The sequence below is a fragment of the Haliotis rubra genome, unplaced genomic scaffold (genome assembly GCF_003918875.1).
Source record: "Haliotis rubra isolate DU_JTF1 unplaced genomic scaffold, ASM391887v1 Scf113, whole genome shotgun sequence".
Lineage (NCBI taxonomy): Eukaryota > Metazoa > Mollusca > Gastropoda > Lepetellida > Haliotidae > Haliotis > Haliotis rubra.
Window position 1 is genome coordinate 167,361 of NW_025765037.1, and position 22,220 is coordinate 189,580.

General features: G+C 38.5%; 1 protein-coding gene across 8 annotated transcripts in view; it reads left to right on the forward strand.

Moving 5' to 3' along the window:
• Positions 1-22,220, forward strand: part of LOC124291115 (LIM and SH3 domain protein F42H10.3-like) — a 137,706-nt gene that overhangs the window by 71,081 nt on the left and 44,405 nt on the right. Inside the window, exons 4-11 of one of the 8 annotated variants that reach the window (XR_006902149.1) lie at positions 17,572-17,676; positions 18,117-18,221; positions 18,551-18,655; positions 19,090-19,194; positions 19,705-19,809; positions 20,265-20,369; positions 20,655-20,759; positions 21,038-21,142. The exons of 6 other annotated variants lie outside the window; for them this stretch is intronic. The gene's annotated coding sequence lies outside the window, so the exon portion shown is untranslated. Of the gene's footprint in view, positions 1-12,980; positions 13,086-17,571; positions 17,677-18,116; positions 18,222-18,550; positions 18,656-19,089; positions 19,195-19,704; positions 19,810-20,264; positions 20,370-20,654; positions 20,760-21,037; positions 21,143-22,220 lie in introns of all 8 variants that reach the window. One more of the 8 variants, XR_006902150.1, reaches the window with a different exon arrangement.

Sequence of the window (22,220 nt, forward strand, 5' to 3'; positions counted from 1 at the left end):
CGTTCAGGTAACCACAGACCCAAGTGACCCAGAAGTGTTTAAATACAGGGTTAGAAGTAATTAGATACAGGGTAAGAAGTAATTAAATGCAGGGTTATTCATGGTTATCATCGTTATTAAAAAATGTGATGGGGGTAGCCTAGTGGTGTTCGCCTGGGACACCAAAAACCTGGGTTTGTTTCCCCAAATGTCCAGTTCTGTGTCTTCTGCTCTGCTGTGATGTTGCTGGAATTTTGCTAAAAGCATGGTAAAAACTATACTCACCTAAATGTCAAATAAACCTAAAACTACATTCACTCAATTCTTTTTCACTTATTTCATCAATTTTATCTCCTAAGCTAAATGTAGAGATGGCATCAAAATCAGGTAATATGATTCACCCAGCTTTATCCCCACACTGCATATCTTGACCATGTAGAACACCAGTACCTGTCACCGTCCATTAGATCGTGGTTAATAATAATCAGTTGGTCTATGACCATGTGGACAGTGTTTCAACAGTGGGGTGAATCTTGTTTGTTTTTAGTAACCTGATACATTCTGTGGCTAGTTCCATTTCAACAAGAATTTATGGAGGGTGGGAGGTGTCATACTTATTACTGGATAACACTTTTACTGCTGCTCAGAGATCTTAAAAGATAGGGACTTTCTAGCATTTGGCTTAAGACTGTTTTTCGATATTATAGTGATTGTCTGATTCCCTTCATGTAATGGAATTGGTAACAGTCAAGTGTGACATATCATGGTGTCATTCTTAAATTCCTTACATGAAACCAAGTTCTTCAACCTGGCTTCTAAAACAGAACAAGCATTTCCATGCAAGACAAAAACAAGGTTTGCATGTCGATTGCTCAGGAGTGAAAACAACAGCATTTGGTTCCCTAATCTGAAAAATAGATTTAGTGGAGGCCCCAATATTGACGGTGTTGTGTTTGATGGACGTTGTTGACGATGGAGAGACAGGTGTGAATGGCCAACCCTGCCACAGATCCGTCACTGTGTCCCAGAAAAGCTAACATGCAGACACTTCTCTCTTGTACTCCCTCTAAGCGCACGATGCTTACCTTCCTCACAAGGGATTTTTAAGGATAAACTTGAAATCAGACAAATTTTTTACTTCTTGGTTTTTACCCTATTTTGTAACTTTATAGTCTCATTGGGGCGGTGGGCTAGCCTAGTGGTTAATGCGTTCGCTCGTCATGCTGAAGACCCAGGTTTGATTCCCCACATGGTATCCCCCTGCCGTGATATTGCTGGAATATTGCTTAAAGAAGTGTAAAACTAAAACTAAACTCACTCATTTGCTATAGTCTCATTTTGTAATTGTAAGAGGGAATATGTTTACTGTTGCTAAAGAATTTGATTGTGAATGCTAAGACACTGATCTTTATGTAATCACAATGGTCTCAAGTACCTTTGTATAAAGGGTAGTACTGTGGCCCAATGGTGAAAGCATTCACTCATCACTTCAAAGGCCTGGGTTTGATTCTCACATACATGGAGCCTGTTTCTGGTGATGTTGCAGGAATACTTCTGCAAGTGGCAACACAAATCCTCTCATACAATCACCTGGAATAAGAAATGAATACCAACATGCAGTTTAACTGATGGTAGTTTAAAATGAAAGAAATAATTTTGGGAAATATGGGTGAGGTGAGGTGAAATTTGGGTTTAACGTCGTGCTTGAGAATATTTCTCTCATATGACGACGTGCATGCATGTGTATGTGTATGTGCGGCTGCTTGTACTAGCCCAGACTGAAGCTGGTTTTATAGTGCAAGCTCACTGAGATACCATGCCACAGTGAAGCATGAATACCCCAAGCAGACACATTATACTGACTCCCAGCCGACCAGTCCTTGTTGTACCCATAAATGCCGAGCACTAGGCAGGGACCAACAAGTACCATATTTTAACGTCTTTTGGTATGACGCGACCGGGGATCGAACCCGCGACCTTCCGCTCTCCGGGCGGACGGGAAATATGGGACAATAAAAACATATGAGCATAATTAATGTGCAAAATGTCAGGAAATAAAGAAAAAGAAAAAAAAAACATTGTTATTTGATTGTGGCTTTGAATGCTGCATGGAATGATAGTGAATTCAAAATTATAAGATAATGGTGCCATGTCACAACAAAAGTATTAGAACATGATAATTATGACGATGATGATGATGATATGACAATGATGATGACAACAGGATAGTTTACGAGATAGTGGAGCCATCACGTCATTTAGTAAAGTATTTGTTGTATTTGAATGTCACAGTGAGTTGCTATGGTGACACAATCAAGATTAACATTCCCCAAGCCTGCCAAGCTGATGTCAAAAACCACCAAGGTTAGACCTTCTTCATTTCGAAAAAGAAATGTCAACAAGATGTTTACAAATCCAAAACAGATGTTTGTGGGTTTTTTTCGCCTGACCTCCCTGACACTTGCACACAAAATTAGCCACTGTGTATTCTCCATTTGTAGAAACTACCAGTTGGATTATCTTTCACTGTCAACCATGTGCCAGGGGTGGAGCTTATTGGGGAAGATTTAACAGTCAAATTTGTCTTAATCTTCATCAGCAGGGGCTGTGTTGTCCAGAATTGTTGGAACCTGTCATACAAAAGATTGAATGCAGCTATTGTTTGAAATGATAAGATTCTGTTTGATATTGAATCAAATATGTATGTAATGCTCAAAATGCAGTTATGTTAATTGAAGCAAGAATGTTTGTCCCATGTAATTAGATGAAACATTAAATAACACCCATTTAAAAAAATAATAATGTAATGTTATTGCTCCAAAAATATATGAATATGAGTTTATGTGGTAGTATTAAAAGATGAAATGTCTTTAGAGTCGGTGTCCACGTCTCTTTGAGCCTTGGAATGAAAAATAACCCATTACACCGATTATATGAAATAATTAATTTGTAATTATTTTTGGTGAGAATCTGTGCCAATTTGTCACATGTAAAGAAGTGGAGCCCATTACTCTCTCTATTTGAAACAATTAGATTGTTCCGATTTCTCCCCAAAGAGGTGAGTTTGTTAAAGTGTTAAAGGTGGAATCTGTCTCTTTGTCCCACATTATGGAATATGTCCAAGTAGACCTGTAATTTAAAATAAGCCCCCAAAACAGTTTTCCCAAAGATATGAGTTTGTTAAGGCGTTCAGAAACATAAAATATGATTTATGTCAAGCAACATGTATTCTCCAACATATCAACTGTCAAAATGTCTAAAATTATTTGTGATGTCTTTTCGCTATCGAGTATAATTGTTTTGGGAGTGACTTTCTGATTGTTGAAGCTGTTTGCAAAGCCCTTTAAAAAGGCATGTCATGTTCGTTTAGCACTTAGGTAAGCAAAATGTTGGGTGTAGTTTTATTCAATAAATAAACATTCCTTTGATCAAGAATGTCTCATTCCACATGTTCCTGATAATTTACAAGTAATACACTTTCTGTATTAATACTTGATACATGCTGGCCATATCACAATAATACCCATGGAACCACAACACCTTAGCTGGTATGTTCTTAGTTTATCATGTCAATCAGGAATTATTTTATTATTTTGAAGACAATACCCACTAATTAATTTGTTTAATAATATTTTTAACCTTTTTATTTCCTATGTACAACAAATGCATATGCAGAAAAGAACAATTAGTCATTATAGAGAGCAGAAGAAATTGTGGCAACAGGTAAGCCATTGATGCACATAGGGTTTATTGAAATAGTGAGAGTTATCTCCCTTGCTGAGGTAATCCTGAACAATGTTGTTTTAATAGTATCACATTCATTGCCAAGATCTTTACAAGCTCACTCCAAGAACTGTTGTGTGGGAGACCCAGATATATCTACTCTATTTTTAGAAATGAATATCTTGTGAGGCCTCACAAGTTTGTTCTCATTTGTTTCAAATTTTGTTTCAAACAATTCTTTTAGATTAATTTAATTTAACTGGAAAATTTATGGAAATGTATTTCCAGTTGTATGTGTATTGTTTTCATGTTTAGGAAAAATTCATTCATAAAATGTTTTGAATGTTTCAAAAAAATTTCAGACTGTCTGTAAGATTGAAGCATAGAAAATGAACAATTGTGTAATTGTAAATAGTTTTACTGTCTTAGCGTTGCAATATGGTGATGAGTCTGACCAGTTCATGTTATGGTTACTATACTTGCTTCTGATTCCTCACATATATACTGTTCGTGAAGTCTGTTTCTAGTATTCCCTGCTGATATATTGCTTAAATGGTGCTAAAAGCGCTGTAAAAAGTATCTCATTCATAAATCATTGCTTCGACCTTACAATGGTTGTACAATGGTCTGTGTTCTCAATGTTTACTTATATGTCGTACATCTTCTGTATTAAAACTCCCGAGACATTGTCATATGCAGTGCAAACTGCCTTCTACACTGATATGTCAAGTCTGTACTTCATTTCCTAAATTTAGATATCCATAAAAGTGGGACCTTTTATTGATTGAAGCCATGAAACTGCCTATTAAAACTCACAATTAGTCCTGTCATTGTTTGCCAGTGACAACATGTGATAATAAATATTGTGTAATATGTCTCATTTGTTTATATTTCCCCATCATTGAAAAAATAAATTATCTGACCTTTATTGTACTAATAAACAAAAACAACAGTTAGATATTTCCAAGAAATATTTAGAATCAGAAAGTATGTTTTCAAATACTTCAGACCCCATTCCACAAAATGGATAACAATATTGCCCACGCGACTCCCATGTGTTTTTAAGGACTAACAATTCTGTTGGTGCACAGAACATTTAGTAGTCTGTCGTACCGACCTTGAAGCAAATATATCCTAGAAAGCCCACGCAAGTCTGGAAAATGGGGCAAGTCTAGATTTCCATGAAGAAAGTCTCAGGGCTCCTTTTCATTATATATATATATATATTTTTTTTTTTCACTATGAACTTTATTTCAGTAAAACATGTTCATTTCAGAGACTAGTTGTTAGTCTAAACACTTAGTGGAGGTGTATCAAAGCCTTTCAATGCAGGCCTTGTTCCATGAAGGGATCATTGCACTACTACTGTCATAAGTCATTGCATTTACTATTGTCTCATAGCTAAGATTCTTTTCCATAACAGAGACCAGGTAATACATCACAGGCATAGTATATGTCAGCTATTGTAATATGTAGCCTGTCCTCATCCTGTTCCATGTTGAAATATGTTTCTTGCATGTGAAGCCCACCCATTGGAATCCTCATTGTGTTAATTTCTTGCAGTGCTGGCTGTCAGGTGTCACTGTGGCCTTGAGTATACTTGTGTATGTAGTTGTGTGTTTCCTCTATCCCACATACAGACAGCAGCTTGTCCTGCACCCTCCATGGGCTGGTCCTCTGTGTGTGGTAGAGAGGAGAAGCACTAGGCTGACTAGCTCACTACACCAAGCTACTCGCTGCAATAAATATTGATCGTAGGAGACAGTTGTGTGGAGTGTTACTGTACATACTGTAATAAACTTGTGGAAGTGTATGGGGTTTTGTGTCATCTATAAAGGCTCAAGCATGGGTAACTGGGGACTTTTTCTTCATTGGTATTAACAGGTTTAGTCACATACCTGTTGGACTTGGCAAGCATGGGTACTGGGTGGGATTTTTCAACCCAGAGCTGATACAAGCTCATACACTTACCTGGATTTGACAAGCATGGGGTACTGGTGGGATTTTAGGCCCGGTGCTGACACAAGCTCATACACTTACCTGGATTTGACAAGCATGGGGTACTGGGGATATTTTTAGGCCTGGAACTGACACAAGCTCACGCACTTACCTGGATTTGACAAGCATGGGGTACTGGGTGGGATTTTTCGGCCCGGAGCTGACACAAGCTCACACACTTACCTGGATTTGACAAGCATGGGGTACTGGGGGGATTTTTAGGCCCAGAGCTGACACAAGCTCACGCACTTACCTGGATTTGACAAGCATGGGGTACTGGGGGATTTTTTTAGGCCCCAGAGCTGACACAAGCTCTGGGGATTTTTAGGCGACTTGTCTGCATTTGACAAGCATGGGGTCCTGGGGATATTTTTAGGCCCAGTGCTGACACAAGCTCATGCACTTACCTGGATTTGACAAGCATGGGTTTCTGGGGATATTTTTAGGCCCGGTGCTGACACAAGCTCATGCACTTACCTGGATCTGACAAGCATGATGTACTGGGGGGAATTTTAGGCCCGGAACAGACACAAGCTCGCGCACTTACCTGGATTTGACAATCATAGGGTATGGGGAATATTTTCAGCCTGGAACTGACACAAGCTCATACACTTACCTGGATTTGACAAGCAGGCATGTGTAGTCCAGGAATGGTACATACCTAATTAGTCTGATGAGGGTGGTGTTGGCTTCTTGTTTGTTTGTTTGTTTGTTGATTAATGCCCATTATTATATGATAGCATTTTGTAAATTAAATCTGGTACAATGAAACCAGTGATTGACGTGATGAGCATTGATCTCCAGATTTCAGATATGACACACATCAACAAGTCAACCACCCAATTCCATTTGCCTCCTCTTACGACAAACATTGGTTGCTGAAGACCAGCTTTAACCTAGATCTTTCAGGAGGAGAGGGTGGGATGGGCTGAGTTTGGTTAATGCTTCTGGTTGTTTTCGGCTGAAGTATAAATTATATAAATTATAAGTCGGTTGACGCTGTGTGTTTGGGCGTACACCTGTCACTTGTATGTTACTTCCTTATCCATAGAGTAAAGGTGAGAAATATCAGGTTACCTCATGTCAGGAAGGTCAAAGTGGGGATAAAGGAATGAGTAGAGGAGTGGTTTTTTTTGGGGGGGGCGTGTGGAGTATGATTGTGAGGGAGAAGATGCTGGGATGGTTGACGGTGCATTGGTGGTGTTGAAGAAGCTGTACATGAATGAAATATGTGTATTCCTTCAGTAAGGCACATATAGAATGTGATGACTCGACAAGCTGTCACCATTGCTGCCATTGATTTAACTGCATTTGAAGTTTAACAGATTTAATTCATAGAATAGAACTCTGTCTCCAAGCATGGTGCAATGGTTGTGATAGCAGTGGAGTGATGGATGTCTTGTTTGATGGGATCAGTAGTAGCAAGGATATCCCAAGGCTAACTGTATTGATTGGACACTACTAGACAGACAAAATGGCACAAACACTGATTGTGTCTCTGTTATACATCTCATTCACGCTTCTCACGATCGATGATACGAGGAAATAAGACACTTTATGTGTCAATACCATGATGCTGAGTATATAGGAAATGTCTCGTACTCAAAATCTGTCATTCACAGAACTGTTTTTTTAGTTGCTTTGATAAAAGAGCCGTAATTAATTGTACGATGTTTGACATTTGTACAGCCATTTTGAAACACACTGTCACCAAATAAGGACTTTTTGCCATGTTGGGTCTGCGTGTAGGTGGAAGTGACTTCAGTGAAGTGAGGTGATGTGATGATACTTTCAAGTCTTGACGTGAGCGTAATAGCCAGGTAGAACTAAACCACTTTTTTCAAAAAGCAAAGCTGCAGAGGGTAAATTTAGACTCAGTTGTAAACCTGCTATTCTGCTATTAATAGCTGAGAGTGAAATTTCATTGGAAATAGTCTCAGGTTTTAGTTCAACAAGGAAAATTTACTCAAAGGATGATCACATAGGGTAATTGTAAAATACAGGACGTGTACTGCATAATGATTTATTTGACATGTACTAGTATAAAGTGTGAGGTATGTCCATTATATTTTCCTGTTTCCAAGTTCTATTTTTAAATTGTACTACATATATTTATCGTTCATATTTTGTATTTCAACTGATGTCATCATTTTGTGTATCAAGATGTATTTTTCTCAGTTTAGCTGCTTAGGTTTGTCAGTGCATGATTGTCACCTGTTTTTGTGTTCACTTGCGTTAACTCATGTTAACTGTATGTTCTATTTATATATAGGTACAGTACCATAGCGAGTTCGAGAAGTTAAAGTCCTCCTATACAGTGATACCTGATAACCCAGAGCTACAGCGTCATATGACTAACACCAAGAATGCCAGTCTGGTAACTAACACCCAGGCATGGTTTACTGAGGGAGGGTGCCGGTAGTACACCCTCATGTGTGCTGTGCTTACTCCATAGTTTCCTTCAAACAGTGAAGACATATGTGTGCATAGAAAGTAAAGTTGAACGTGTTTGGCCAGTTATAGAATAGATATAGGGTTTCTCTATAGTTCACAGGTTACAGTTGCAGTTAACAATTGAAAGTAGTTGATTCTGGGTCAGGCAAACCAGTGGTTGATTGCATGAGCACCATCTAGTATGTTATGATGATGCATGATAAAACTAGGGGCAGTGGGGTAGCCTAGTAGTTAAAGCGTTCGCTCCTCACACCAAAGGCCCAGTTCGATTCCCTACATGGGTACAATATGTGAAGCCCATACCTGGTATCCCCCGCCGTGATATTGCTGGAATATTGCTAAAAGCGGTGTAAAACCTTACTGACTGATGATAAAACTACACATGGTAGCCATCCAGTCACTTTTTAGTCTTCTATCACATAAAGTGTTTCATGATGACACATGATCAACCAGATGACACTGAGCACCCATCCAATCCCGCGTGTATTTTTCCTTCACATAGACATGAGGCAAATGTCTGGTTATGGTATGTTGCAGATGAAAACAGTTTCAGAGATCAAGGTTAGACCTGATCTCAAGCAACTCATGGTTCCCGTTTTCCAGCCGTAGATGCGAGGTCGGGGAAACAGTGCCACATGAATCGTAGTACATACCCGACTCTTCCATACCCACCTGAGTTCGGTTTCAATCCTCAATTGGTTTGCCTGTGCAAAGCGTCAGCGCTGCACGGTATCCGTCGCAGATGCGCCATCTCGGTAAGAGGCAACTAACAGGATTAGGTGGTCAAGCTGGCTGACTTGCTTGAAGCATGTGTTTATATCCAAAGTGTGATATCAGTGCTCACAATGTCAGTCACTGGATTGTCTGGTTCAGGCTTTATAAATGTTCAAGCCACAGTCATGAAACTGGAGCATTGCTGAGTGCTGTGTTGAGAAACAAAAGTAAGAGGTCACATTCACATTGTCAAGCACCTTAATCCAGCGACCGCCTCCGTGGTGTAGTGGTTAGAGCGTCCGCCCAGAGAGCGGAAGGTCGCGGGTTTGAACCGCGACCGCATCATACCAAAAGACGTTAAAATATGGTACTTGTTGGTCCCCGCCTGGCGTTCGGCATTAATGGGTACAACAAGGACTGGTCGGCTCGGGAGTCGGTATAATGTGTCTGAGTGGGGTATTCATGCTTCACTGCAGCATGGTATCTCAGTGGGCTAGCACTATAAAACCAGCTTCAGTCTGGGCTACTACAAGCAGTCGCACATACACATACACACGCATGCACATCGTCATATGAGCGAAATATTCTCAAGCACGACGTTAAACCCCATTTCACCTCACCACCTCACCTTAATCCAGCGATTGTTATATGATGCAACTGAAGTTTCACATGGTGATAGTGATTCACAAAAAAAAAAATGAGTAACATCTTGCGAAAGCTGAATCATTGTGCCTCTGAAACACAAGTCGCCAGCCAGCCTTTGCCGCCACTGGGGTTGCTCACCATGTGCTCACCATGTGTTCTCGAGTGTTCATAGCTCAGCAGAGACATCATGGGACTTGGGAAGTTGTCCCACAAGGATCATATTGTTGGACATAACCTTATACACTGCATCAAAAGCATTGGGTGAGAAGACTGTAACACAGACTGACACTTGGTTCCAGAAATAAAGTTGTCTAATTTAAAGTTATCTATATCAACAACAGCAGAAATCCAAAATGGACCCTGGAAAAATTCTAAATTTCACGTAGTGCTCAAGCAATCTTATCCCAGTCATTCTAGACTTGAGTTGGTCTCTTATACAACTCAAAAGAAGTTAAGGACCACACGATTCTTTGATATTATGTCTGCTGCTTATCTTTATTGAGCAGTATATGTTGATAATAGGAAACAATGATTGGTGAATAAAGTTACAGACTGTACTTAAAGGTAGTTATGAGTGATTCCTTAAGTCAACATTTGTTGTAACCTCTGCAATGATATTGCTGGAATATTGTGACAAGCAGGGTAAAATTCCAATCAGCAGCCAATTATCTGCATCATCTGATTGTACCTGCACCACATGGTATGTGTTTCAATTTCCCACAATGTTTAGAGAATAGCATATTGTGTAGAGCAGTGTTACCTGTAGTCTCTCGTACAGACCCTGAAGCAAATATATCCAAGAAAGCCCACACAAGTCTAGAAAAAGTGGCAAGTCTAGATTTCCTCAGCTTCTGAAAATGAAGAAAGTCTCAGGGCTCCTTTTCATTATATTTTTTTTTTTTTCTACTATGAACTTTTTTTTCAGTAAAATATGTTCATTTCAGAGACTAGTTGTTAGTCTATGTTACCTGTAGACTTGACAGGGATGAATTTAACGTTTAATTCACTCATTTAATTCTGTACTGAATTAAATCAAATGTCATATCTCTCAACAAAGACTGTTTCCTCACATGTATACACTTCTCAATCATCATATTTCATGTATTGTGGACCGCCGTGATGTTGCTGGAATATTGCTAAAAGCGGCGTAAAACCAAACTCAGTCAGTCAGTCAGTCATGTATTGTGGAAGAAAAGAAATATGCCTTTCAGGCATGGAATAGTACAGAAACAATGGATCTATAAGCAATCATTGCAGGAATGCCAGGAGCCTAGCTACTCAATGTCATTTGTATGCATCGCGAAACCGTCAGGATTGTTCCATGTTTCGATCCCTCGCCTGAACCTGCTTTCCACCAATGCCATAAATCTAAAAGTGTCCATGCAGCTTCACGAGGTAGCTCCACCAATCTTGTACAGTACAGAGACAATTACTACCTGTTATTTCCAGCAGATGAGGCCAGTGTGAGCTGTAATTGTCCAACATATGACAGATCTACTCAGAGGCAACTGGCCAGGAGCTTATGTTCAGTTCCAGGTCGACTGCTTTCCTGATCAGCTAACATTAACAGGTCAATTAAGACCCTGAAGTTGGAACAAACTTAATTAACTCTTTCCTCTGGGAGCTTTTATCTTGGAGTGAGTATTGCCTTTTGCCAGATTTTTATTGTTTTCACACTAGGCATGAATCTCAGTTGTATCATACCCACAGACGTTAAAAAAAGGTATGACCCATGAAGTTCTGGATTAGAATTGGGTCTTCAGTAACCCATGCTTGTCGTAAGAGGCGACTAACGGGATCGGGTGGTCAGACTTGCTGACTTGGTCGACATCATCATATCCCAACTGCGTGGATCGATGCTCATGATTTTGGTCACTGGATTGTCTGGTCCAGACAGTTATTTACAGACTGCCTTCATATACCGGAATATTGCTTTGAGAGGCATTAACCAACAAACAAACCAACAAACAATGCTTATGAGTCCGGTGAGGTGGCCGATTGTTTATGGTGTTCACTCTTCACGCCAAAAATTCTGGTTTAATGTTTATCATGGTTACACGTGAAGCCCATTTTCTGCTGTGATATAATTGAAAAAAATTGAAAATTGGTATAATGTGGCACCACTCATTGAGAGCCTGTAGGTGGAATATTGCTTAAAGAAGCTAAAAAGCAAATTCACTTGCTCATCTCTTGCTAAGAACCTATAAAATGCATAATCAAATGAATTATGTGCATTGATTTTCTGACTGTTGCATGTAACTGTTAAATAAAATTATAGAAGAAGTTGAATTTAAGTAATCTATGGTTGACCGAGACCAGTGATTTATGGTTGCTGTTTTAGCAACATGAACATAAATATGCCGGTGTCTCCCCATTGAACCTGTACATGATCCCCCCTGACAGAAACCAGGCCCAAACTTCCCTGTCTCCCATGATGTGCCATGACAGAGATGAAATTGCTTTTCACACAGTTTGGAGATTGTGTTTGCTGCATCTGTATTGATTGGAAGGAAGACAAAATTAGCCATGTTGCTTGTGTTGTGTGAGTAAATATGGCCCCCTGAAGCTTCCGTAGTGTTTGTTGTCATCTGCTAGTAATTATTTGATATTTTCCCTGCTAGTTTCTGGAGAAGCTGAATGATTACCAAGTTTAGCCAGATGATAGGAATAAATGTTTCATTAAACAAACTAATTTTGCGCACATATACCTTTCGGGTTGTGTATGTGCTCAAGGTGATGCTCTGCTTTGGTGACGATGCATATTGTATGCTGAACCAATTGAGCACATGCTATGGTCAGATGTGCCTCTCGGTTGTGAAATACATGGAGTTTCATCTTCAAAATCTTTTTGTCCCTCATTTTATCTTGTCGTAAAACCCTGATAATGAACATTGTGGGATAAGCTCTGGTTGTCATGATATTTTAATTGCATGCATGAATGCACACTCTGAATATATTTAAAGAAATATTTGCTGTATTTAGAGTACAAATTCACTCTTAATTTTTATGGACTTGACCTACTTGCTCTTCCAGGCTTGTTGAGGTTGAAGCAAGGGAGACAACTCTTACTGATCAACAGTGTTCAGTGGTAGAGTGACTGCATGGTTTCTTTCTGTTACAGGTATACTGAGCTGAACATCAGAATACGAGTAGTTAAGGATGATATATATTTGAGAGTAAAGTAATATTTTTATTTGATACTTATGTGTATTTGTGTTAAATTTACATATATTGCTGGTATATTTGTTGAACCTTGATGTTTTTATATGTATTTGATTCTGTGTATGTTCTCATGAGATGATTCATTCAGTCATCATCATCATCATCATCATCATCATCATCATCATCTTTAACATTGTTGCTATCGATGTAAAAATTACATCTTTTTAGTCATATTCTTAAATCTATTTAAATAATTTTCTTTTATGGCCTCCTTGAATAGTTAGTTGTTTGTCTGATGTCATTAGAATCAGTACCACAGCGAGTTCGAGAAGAGCAAGAGCAACTACACCGTCATTGCCGACCCCAATGGACTGCGACAGCTCCTACAGAACTCCAAGAATGCCAGCGTGGTAGCTACGCTTTTTGTGTTAATGATCAAATTACCAAGTTGTCTCCCTTTGGTAATATAAGCATATACCATGATATGCAAAGGCTTAATTTTGTGGATACTCGTAACCGTAGTTCAGTCAAGATTTAACCTTTGTCATATATTAAAATGTTTGAAGTACATCTGCTAGAAATATATGTATGCGGCTAAACTTTTCATAGGGATATTCCTATTCATATTGTGTATGTAGGTTATTCCTGTCATGAGTTGAGTAGTATATATTAGATCATGTGTCACTTAAATTACTGCTATCAGGTGCTTGTTAATTCTAGTTCCTGGAAACATTATTTAGTGATGATTATCACACACTAAGTTGTGTTAAAAAGATTTTGAAGAACTTGCGTCTGTTATCAATATTTGTTGTTTTACGGAAAGGATAGTGCAATTATCAGTGTACACAAGTTCTTAAGATAATGAATCCATATATATATATATATATATATATAAGTGATTTTTCAGATTAATTGTTCAAAAGTTTTGGCGAAGTATAGCATAAATTATTTGAAACAAGAAAGATAATTCTTTGTGATGGCAAAAACAAAGATTATAATAGCCACAAATACAAAACTATACTGGATTATGTCCCTTGTGCTAGAGTCTGTACCGTGCTGATTTTGAGAGGACCAAAGGAGATTATACAACAGTTGTTGATCCTCTCCATGTGAAGAAATGTCTTGAAAACACCAGGAATTTAAGTTCGGTACGGGTAAATAACGGTGTTGTATTGTAATGGTGCAGCATCTCCGCAACCGCCACTTAGAAGCATGCTCGCATAACACGGAGCCAGTGTTCAGTATTGACTGCCACTAAGCTGCTGCATTTCTTCAACAGTTATGTAAGCTTTAAATCATTGCTTTAAGGAAATGACAATAGCACAGCTGATTATGTGTTCGTACATTCACGACTCGTGGGTTTGATTCACCCGTTTTATGTGTACATCTGTTTTTAGCTATAATGTAGGACAAGGTTGAAAAAGTTAGAAACATTTCTTTAGATTATCTAGTTCTTTGTGTATGTATTCTATGAAGAGTTTGCTACACAGTGTCTAATTTTCTGGATTGTCTGAGACAAAGGAAAAATATTTTGTTGTTCATGCTCAAGCCTATTTGGTCTTTTGATTTTGCATTGGCTGATCATTCTTTATAATAAACGAAGATCCAAATAATGGGAAATAAGGTGTTACGTTCAGAGCTGTATATAGAATAAGACTGAGCTGTATTGGGAATGTGAGGAACCACCGGAGCTGTATATGGAACAGGAGGAACGATCAGAGCTGTATATAGAATAAGAAGAACAGTTGGAGCTGTATATAGAATCAGAGGAACCATCAGAGCTGTATATAGAATAAGAGGACCTATCAGAGCTGTATATAGAATATGAGGAACTGGCAGAGCTGTATATGGAATAAGAGGACCTATCAGAGCTGTATATGGAATAAGAAGAACTGGCAGAGCTGTATATGGAATAAGAGGACCTATCAGAGCTGTATATAGAATAAGAGGAACCATCAGAGCTGTATATAGAATCAGAGGAACTATCAGAGCTGTATATAGAATCAGAGGAACTATCAGAGCTGTATATAGAATCAGAAGAACTATCAGAGCTGTATATAGAATAAGAAGAACTATCAGAGCTGTATATAGAATAAGAAGAACAGTTGGAGCTGTATATAGAATCAGAGGAACTATCAGAGCTGTATATAGAATAAGAAGAACAGTTGGAGCTGTATATAGAATAAGCGGAACTATCAGAGCTGTATATAGAATAAGAAGAACAGTTGGAGCTGTATATAGAATAAGAGGAACTATCAGCTGTATATGGAAGAAGAGGAGGAACTATCAGAGCTGTATATGGAACAGGAGGAACTATCAGAGCTGTATTGGGAATGTGAGGAACCACCGGAGCTGTATATGGAACAGGAGGAACGATCAGAGCTGTATATAGAATAAGAAGAACAGTTGGAGCTGTATATAAAATAAGAGGAACTATCAGAGCTGTATATAGAATAAGAAGAACAGTTGGAGCTGTATATAGAATAAGAGGAACTATCAGCTGTATATGGAATAAGAAGAACAATGTTAGCTGCGTATGGAATAAGAGGAACCATCTGAGCTGTATATGGAATAGGAGGAACTGTCAGCTGTATTTGGAATAGGAGGAACTGTCAGAGCTGTATTTGGAATAGGAGGACCTGTCAGAGCTGTATTTGGAATAGGAGGAACTGTCAGAGCTGTATTTGGAATAGGAGGAACTGTCAGCTGTATTTGGAATACGAGGAACTGTCAGCTGTATTTGGAATAAGAGGAACTGTCAGAGCTGTATTTGGAATAAGAGGAACCATCTGAGCTGTATATGGAATATGAGGAACTGTCAGAGCTGTATTTGGAATAGGAGGATCTGTCAGAGCTGTATTTGGAATAGGAGGAACTATCAGAGCTGTATTTGGAATAGGAGGAACTATCAGAGATGTATTACACTTAGCTGTATTCACTTAAATGGAAATGCTGTATACGTATAGTAATGATGAAAGCAACATCAAAACCCATTTCACCTCACGACTTTTATTATGTTGGTTCTCAGTTTCACTATCATGTTAAGGCACCTCCATGCCATGTTAAGGCACCTCCATGCCACGGTGAGGCACCTCCATGCCAGCATGACCTGGCCTTCATCCCCAGTGATACACTGAGTGAGATCTTTAGCCAGTCAATGCCATTATGTTCTCAAGCTCACAGGTTTCACCCCCTTGGCTAGCCTTGCTCCAAGGCTGAACTGGATGCTAAGCCCATGGATTCATAGTAATTCTATTCTTAAAAGAGGCAAGTCTAGATAAGTGGACAGTACAAGTCTGACACCAGTCTGTTATTTATATTTGTTTAGAAATTTCATTTAACTATTAATTATTACCTCAGAAACTTGTGCAAGTCTACATCTTGACAAGCACCTGCAGCATCACATGTTAATTGAATGCTTTTGTTGGTCCTGGTTGTACCATCATGTCTCAACATGTCATGTTTCATGTTGGAACTGTTTGGGAGTATCATCTTTCCTTGTGTGCATATGGTAGAGCTTGCACGCTACAGCTTGGCTTCTTGATGTTCTGTTCCAATAAATTTGTATGCTGTTATGTAAAAGTTGGCCTAATCTGCTCTTTCAACATTTTCTTGTCATAGGTTCTATTCTTAGTCATGATTTGGGGCAGGGGGTTGACTAGGGGTTAAAACATTTGCATTTCACCTAAAGTCCTAGGTTTGATTTTCCACATGGTTACAATGTCTTAACCTTTTTAAACCTGTCCCCTTCTTTGATATTCCTGAATAATGGATTAGGACCAAGATCACTCATTCATGATTTCCTTATGCTAGACACTGTACCGTGCGGATTTTGAGAAGGGCAAAAGTGACTATACTACGGTTGTAGATCAGCTCCACCTGAAGAAATGCCTTGAAAACACCAAGAATCTAAGTGCAGTATGATGCAATGGTGCCTTGTAGATGTTGTGTTGTCCCAGTAATGTCAGTGTATGTTGATCTGTCTCAAGTTACATTTAGGTACTGGACTACCATGTCGCGGCAAGTTTCAAATCCAACTACGGGAAGGCATTATGATGCTTTTTCAGAAATGTTTGCTGCTGACTACTTTCATGATCATAATTCATATAGATGCCATTCATGTGTTCAGCATCGTCAGAAATGTCATATTTGTTGGTTTGCAAAACCAATGAGGCTCTGATTGAAAGCAATTGGTATGTTTCATTTGTATTTGAGTGGTTGAGATTGACTGAAAAGAAATCACTGAACAGTTTCTTTAGCATTGTTACCACGTTATTATGTTTGGTACAGGCTCTCTGTGGAAAGCAAAGAGATCAAATCGTTGTAAAAAGGTTCATTTCTTATTGGTTTCCTTGTGTCAGAGTGCCTACCATGCCGACTTTGAAAGGACCAAAAGTGACTATACTACGGTTGTGGATAACCTGGTCATGCGGAAATGTCTTGAGAATACCAAGAATCTAAGAGCGGTATGAAGCTCAATGAGCTCTTAGTTGTTGTGTTGTCGTAGTTCGATCAGAAGCCTGCCCACATGTCAGATTTAGCTTTGGGATCGCCTTGTCTCAGTTTCTATATTTTCTGATGCACAGAATTGATGGCTATTCCAATCATTCTCATTTTGAAGAATGTTTACTGTGATGATCTTGTTAAAAATTTAGAACCATGAGATGTAAATATCCGCTGTTGTCAGGGATGATAGAGGGATGTTTGGTTGTTTAAGACTTTTGTTGCCAAGCCAAGAAACTTGGTTTAGTTTACAAAAGCTTGCACATTATAGCATGGTCTCTGCTGGCAATGTAAAAAAGTAGGTATTAACTCAGCTCGGAGTTGGACACAGCTTGTAGAATAATACACTTTCAACATTTAAAGATTTGTAACCAATTGGCTTCCTTATGTCAGAGTGCCTACCATGCTGAGTTTGAGAGGACCAAAAGTGACTATACTACGGTTGTGGATCCCTTGGTTATGAAGAAATGTCTTGAAAACACCAAGAATCTGAGCTCGGTATGACGAAGCTCAATGAGCTCTTAGATGTTGTGTTGTCGTAGTTAGGTCAGAAGCCTGCTCACAAGTCAGATTTAGCTTTGGGATCGCCTTGTCTCAGTTTCTATATTTTCTGATGCAGAGAATTAATACCTCATCTAATCAGTCACATTTTGAAGAATATATATTTTTATTAATGACCTGCAAGTTATGGAATTTAGAACCATGAAAGGAAATATATGTGATTGTTAATGATGATGGAGGAATGTTTGGTTGTTTAAGCTCTTTTGTTGCCAAGCCAAGAAACTTGGTTTAGTTTACAAAAGCTTGCACTTTATAGCATGGCCTCTGCTGGTGATGTACGAAGTAGGTATTAACTCAGCTCGGAGTTGGACACAGCTTGTAGAATACTACACTTTCAACATTTAATGGTTTGTAACCGATTGGCTTCCTTATGTCAGAGTGCCTACCATGCTGAGTTTGAGAGGACCAAAAGTGACTATACTACGGTTGTGGATCCCTTGGTTATGAAGAAATGTCTTGAAAACACCAAGAATCTGAGCTCGGTATGACGAAGCTCAATGAGCTCTTAGTTGTTGTGTTGTCGTAGTTAGAACAAAAGCCTGCTCACATGTCAGATTTAGGTATAGATCACCTTGTCTCACTTCTTATCTTGTCTATGCAGGGAATTAATACCTCATCTAATCATTCACATTTTGAAGAATGTTTTACTATGATGACCTCTTTAAAGAATTTAGAACCATGAAGGGTACACTATATATGTAGCCTCTGCTGGCAATGTACAAAGTAGGTATTAGCGGAGTTGGACACAGCTTGTAGAATAATACACTTTCAACATTTAAACATTTGTAACCGATTGGCTTCCTTATGTCAGAGTGCCTACCATGCTGAGTTTGAGAGGACCAAAAGTGACTATACTACGGTTGTGGATCCCTTGGTTATGAAGAAATGTCTTGAAAACACCAAGAATCTGAGCTCGGTATGACGAAGCTCAATGAGCTCTTAGTTGTTGTGTTGTCGTAGTTAGAACAAAAGCCTGCTCACATGTCAGATTTAGCTTTGGGATTGCCTTGTCTCAGTTTCTATATTTTCTGATGCAGAGAATTAATACCTCATCTAATCAGTCACATTTTGAAGAATATATATATTTTTTGATGACCTGCAAGTTATGGAATTTAGAACCATGAAAGGTAAATATATGTGATTGTTAATGATGATGGAGGAATGTTTGGTTGATTAAGCTCTTTTGTTGCCAAGCCAAGAGACTTGGTTTAGTTTACAAAAGCTTGCACTTTATAGCATGGCCTCTGCTGGTGATGTACAAAGTAGGTATTAACGGAGTTGGACACAGCTTGTAGAATAATACACTTTCAACATTTAAAGATTTGTAACCGATTGGCTTCCTTATGTCAGAGTGCCTACCATGCTGAGTTTGAGAGGACCAAAAGTGACTATACTACGGTTGTGGATCCCTTGGTTATGAAGAAATGTCTTGAAAACACCAAGAATCTGAGCTCGGTATGACGAAGCTCAATGAGCTCTTAGATGTTGTGTTGTCGTAGTTAGATCAGAAGCCTGCTCACAAGTCAGATTTAGCTTTGGGATCGCCTTGTCTCAGTTTCTGTATTGGAAGATGCAGAGTATTGTTGCTTCTTCCAAGTCATTTACATTTTCACAGATTTACTGTTGTAACCTCTTGAAACAATGCTTGGTTAGAGAGAGCTGTTCTTGTTCTTGAATGGGTATAATGTCGAAGTGTTTGCTTAAAGGACATAATCCTATCTCTGATTCAGAAATGAAAAAATCGAGTACAGTCATAACAGGTGTCACCACGAAGTATAAGTGAAATGGGTGTTAAAGCTCACCTTGTTCTAGAAGACTTGTTCAAAAGCTTGCACATTGTAGCATGACTGGCTTCGACGATGTAAAGCATGTATACGATCAATCATGAGTTGGAAATGGCTTAAGCGATACTGTGGTTTCAAGAACTTTGAAAAGCTATATAACTGATTGGTTTCCTTGTGTCAGAGTGCCTACCATGCTGAGTTTGAAAGGACCAAAAGTGACTATACTACGGTTGTGGATCCCTTGGTCATGAAGAAATGTCTTCAAAGTACCAAGAATCTGAGCTCGGTATGCAGCAGTCATGAAGTAGATGTTGTGATGTCTTGTAGAATAGTAGCAGTAGATCCAAAATACATGGCTTCATTTCCTAATATGGACATATTGTATGATACTTAATATTGGTGCAGTCCTTGTTTGTTTGCTCAAGAATTTTGTCATGCACGTCAAATGAATCATTAAAAGTTTAAAGGAAAATGTGAGGTTCTTGGACATATTCCTGAGATTCATACTGTAGAATGGCTTGTAAGTTTAATGGTCAATAGGATGGTTAACATTCACAAATGGAGTGACCACATGGAACTAAGCCCGTTTTGTTTGAATATTGCCATATATGTCAGAAATCTCAGTCCTTATAGCATCCATCATCTGACAGTCAGTTGTTTAAAGTCTGGCAGGCTAGTAGTTGAGGTTGTTCTTCAATATTTTCATACCAGAGTAATTTCTGATTGGTTTTCTTGAGCCAGACTCGGTACCATGCCGATTTTGAGAGGACCAAAAGTGACTATACTACAGTTGTGGATCCCCTGGTCATGAAGAAATGTCTTGAAAACACCAAGAATCTTAGTGCGGTATGGGGTAAACCCTTGTGTTGTGTTGTGGTAGCTGTAGATAACAGTAGCTAGGAAAATCCAGATTAGGGAATTTAAAACGGTTTTTCCACTGCATTGAATACTGCATAGGAATTGGTGTCTTGTGCTCACAGTTAAAATAAACGTGTACAGAGTTGTGAGTTTTTTTAAAAAGAAAGACAAAATATTTGCTGTCAGAAACTTGTCTAGAGTAGAAACTGGTAGACAGTGTTGCTGTTAATTTGATGAAAATTTTAATGGTTGATTATTTTCTGTTACTGTTAGAATGTGTACCATGCTGACTTTGAGAAGACCAAGGGAAACTACACGACAGTGGTCGATCCCATGTCGGTCAAGAAATGTCTCGAAAACACAAAGAACCTTAGCTCGGTATGGTCAATGATATATAGGAAACTCTTTTGAAAACATTCTCCATGTCGCACATAATCTGTGAGATGAAGTACTTTTGACTTAGATGAATTGTGTTTTTAGGTTCTTTTTCTTAACCTGGATAAAACATATAATTAGTTTAATTGTCATCAGCACAGAATATATTACTTCTTAACTTCTAGTAATGAAATTATATCTCTTCATCTAGACAATCAGTTTGCATGCAATAAATGAGTTTATCACATGGGTTATGAATATTATTCATCATCAATTCCCAGACTCAGTACAAGAGAGACTTTCAAGAGTCCAAGGGCAAGGTCAAGTCTATTGCTGACCCTTTGACCCTCAAAACTGCCATGGCTGCCACCAAGAATGCTAGCTTGGTATAAAGATATTCTTCAAGCATGTTGCAATATTATGAAATAAATGTAATAACAATGATTGATGATGTTGTCTTGTTTTATATAGATCTAATGAACATATTGTTTTATATGTGACTTCTTTTCATTGTAAAAGAATTTAAAAATCTAACATGGCTGACCGAGTGTTTGTACGCTTATCACTGAACAGTTTTCTTGAATAATCAGCAACTTCAGTAAGAACTGGAAGCAGAAATAGCATGTGATTATGAAAAAAAACTGCTTCACTAATGACTAATCACTAATCAACATTTGCAGAGTGATTATCAAATTACAGCTTTAAGATGAAATTGTTTGTCATGACTCTTGATACTTGTAAGCTAAAATTTACCTTCATGTTCATAAATGTCTGGCGTTCCTATGAGGTGATATTTCATTACATGTATTCCTGGATTAGTAAACCATTGTTCTCCCCCAAAACATTCCTCTATTCAAAACTTTACAAAATCCCTGATGGAACCCCAACAATGGTTTTGGGTTAACTTTGGGGTTTTGTCACCTGTTTAACACACAGTGATATGTTGTTTTTAAAAGGAAGTGTGTCAATATATGCCCAGTTTTATGGACCAATTATAAAGGACATTGAAGAAAGCCAGAAAAATCATCCGTATTTTTGAGTTCATATTGCAGATGTTTTCAGAGAAAATTGAATATATTTCCTTGCTGAATAGTCTCTGTAAAGTCTTAGTTTCAATGAAATTTAAATTAAAATAATATTAACTATTCCTCGTTCTCCACCCTATATTAAGTTTCTAAGTGCCCCAGGTGTGGATTACAGTTGGTGTTGTGTTTAACACCTCTAACACACTCACTCACACAGTTAATTGACAGTAAGAGTTGGTTGGTCTACTGTAGTCTGTCTCACAGCCCCTGAACCACATTAATTTCCCAACTGCCAAGCCCTCTCTGCGGTGCTAAAGCCCTAAATAAAGCAAGTCTAGATTTCCTCAGGTTCAGGATTCTCTGGTCTCCCTTTTCAATATAAATTGGCTTGTTTGTTACTATCAAAATTATATATATTCAGAGACTAAGCCTTAGTCTA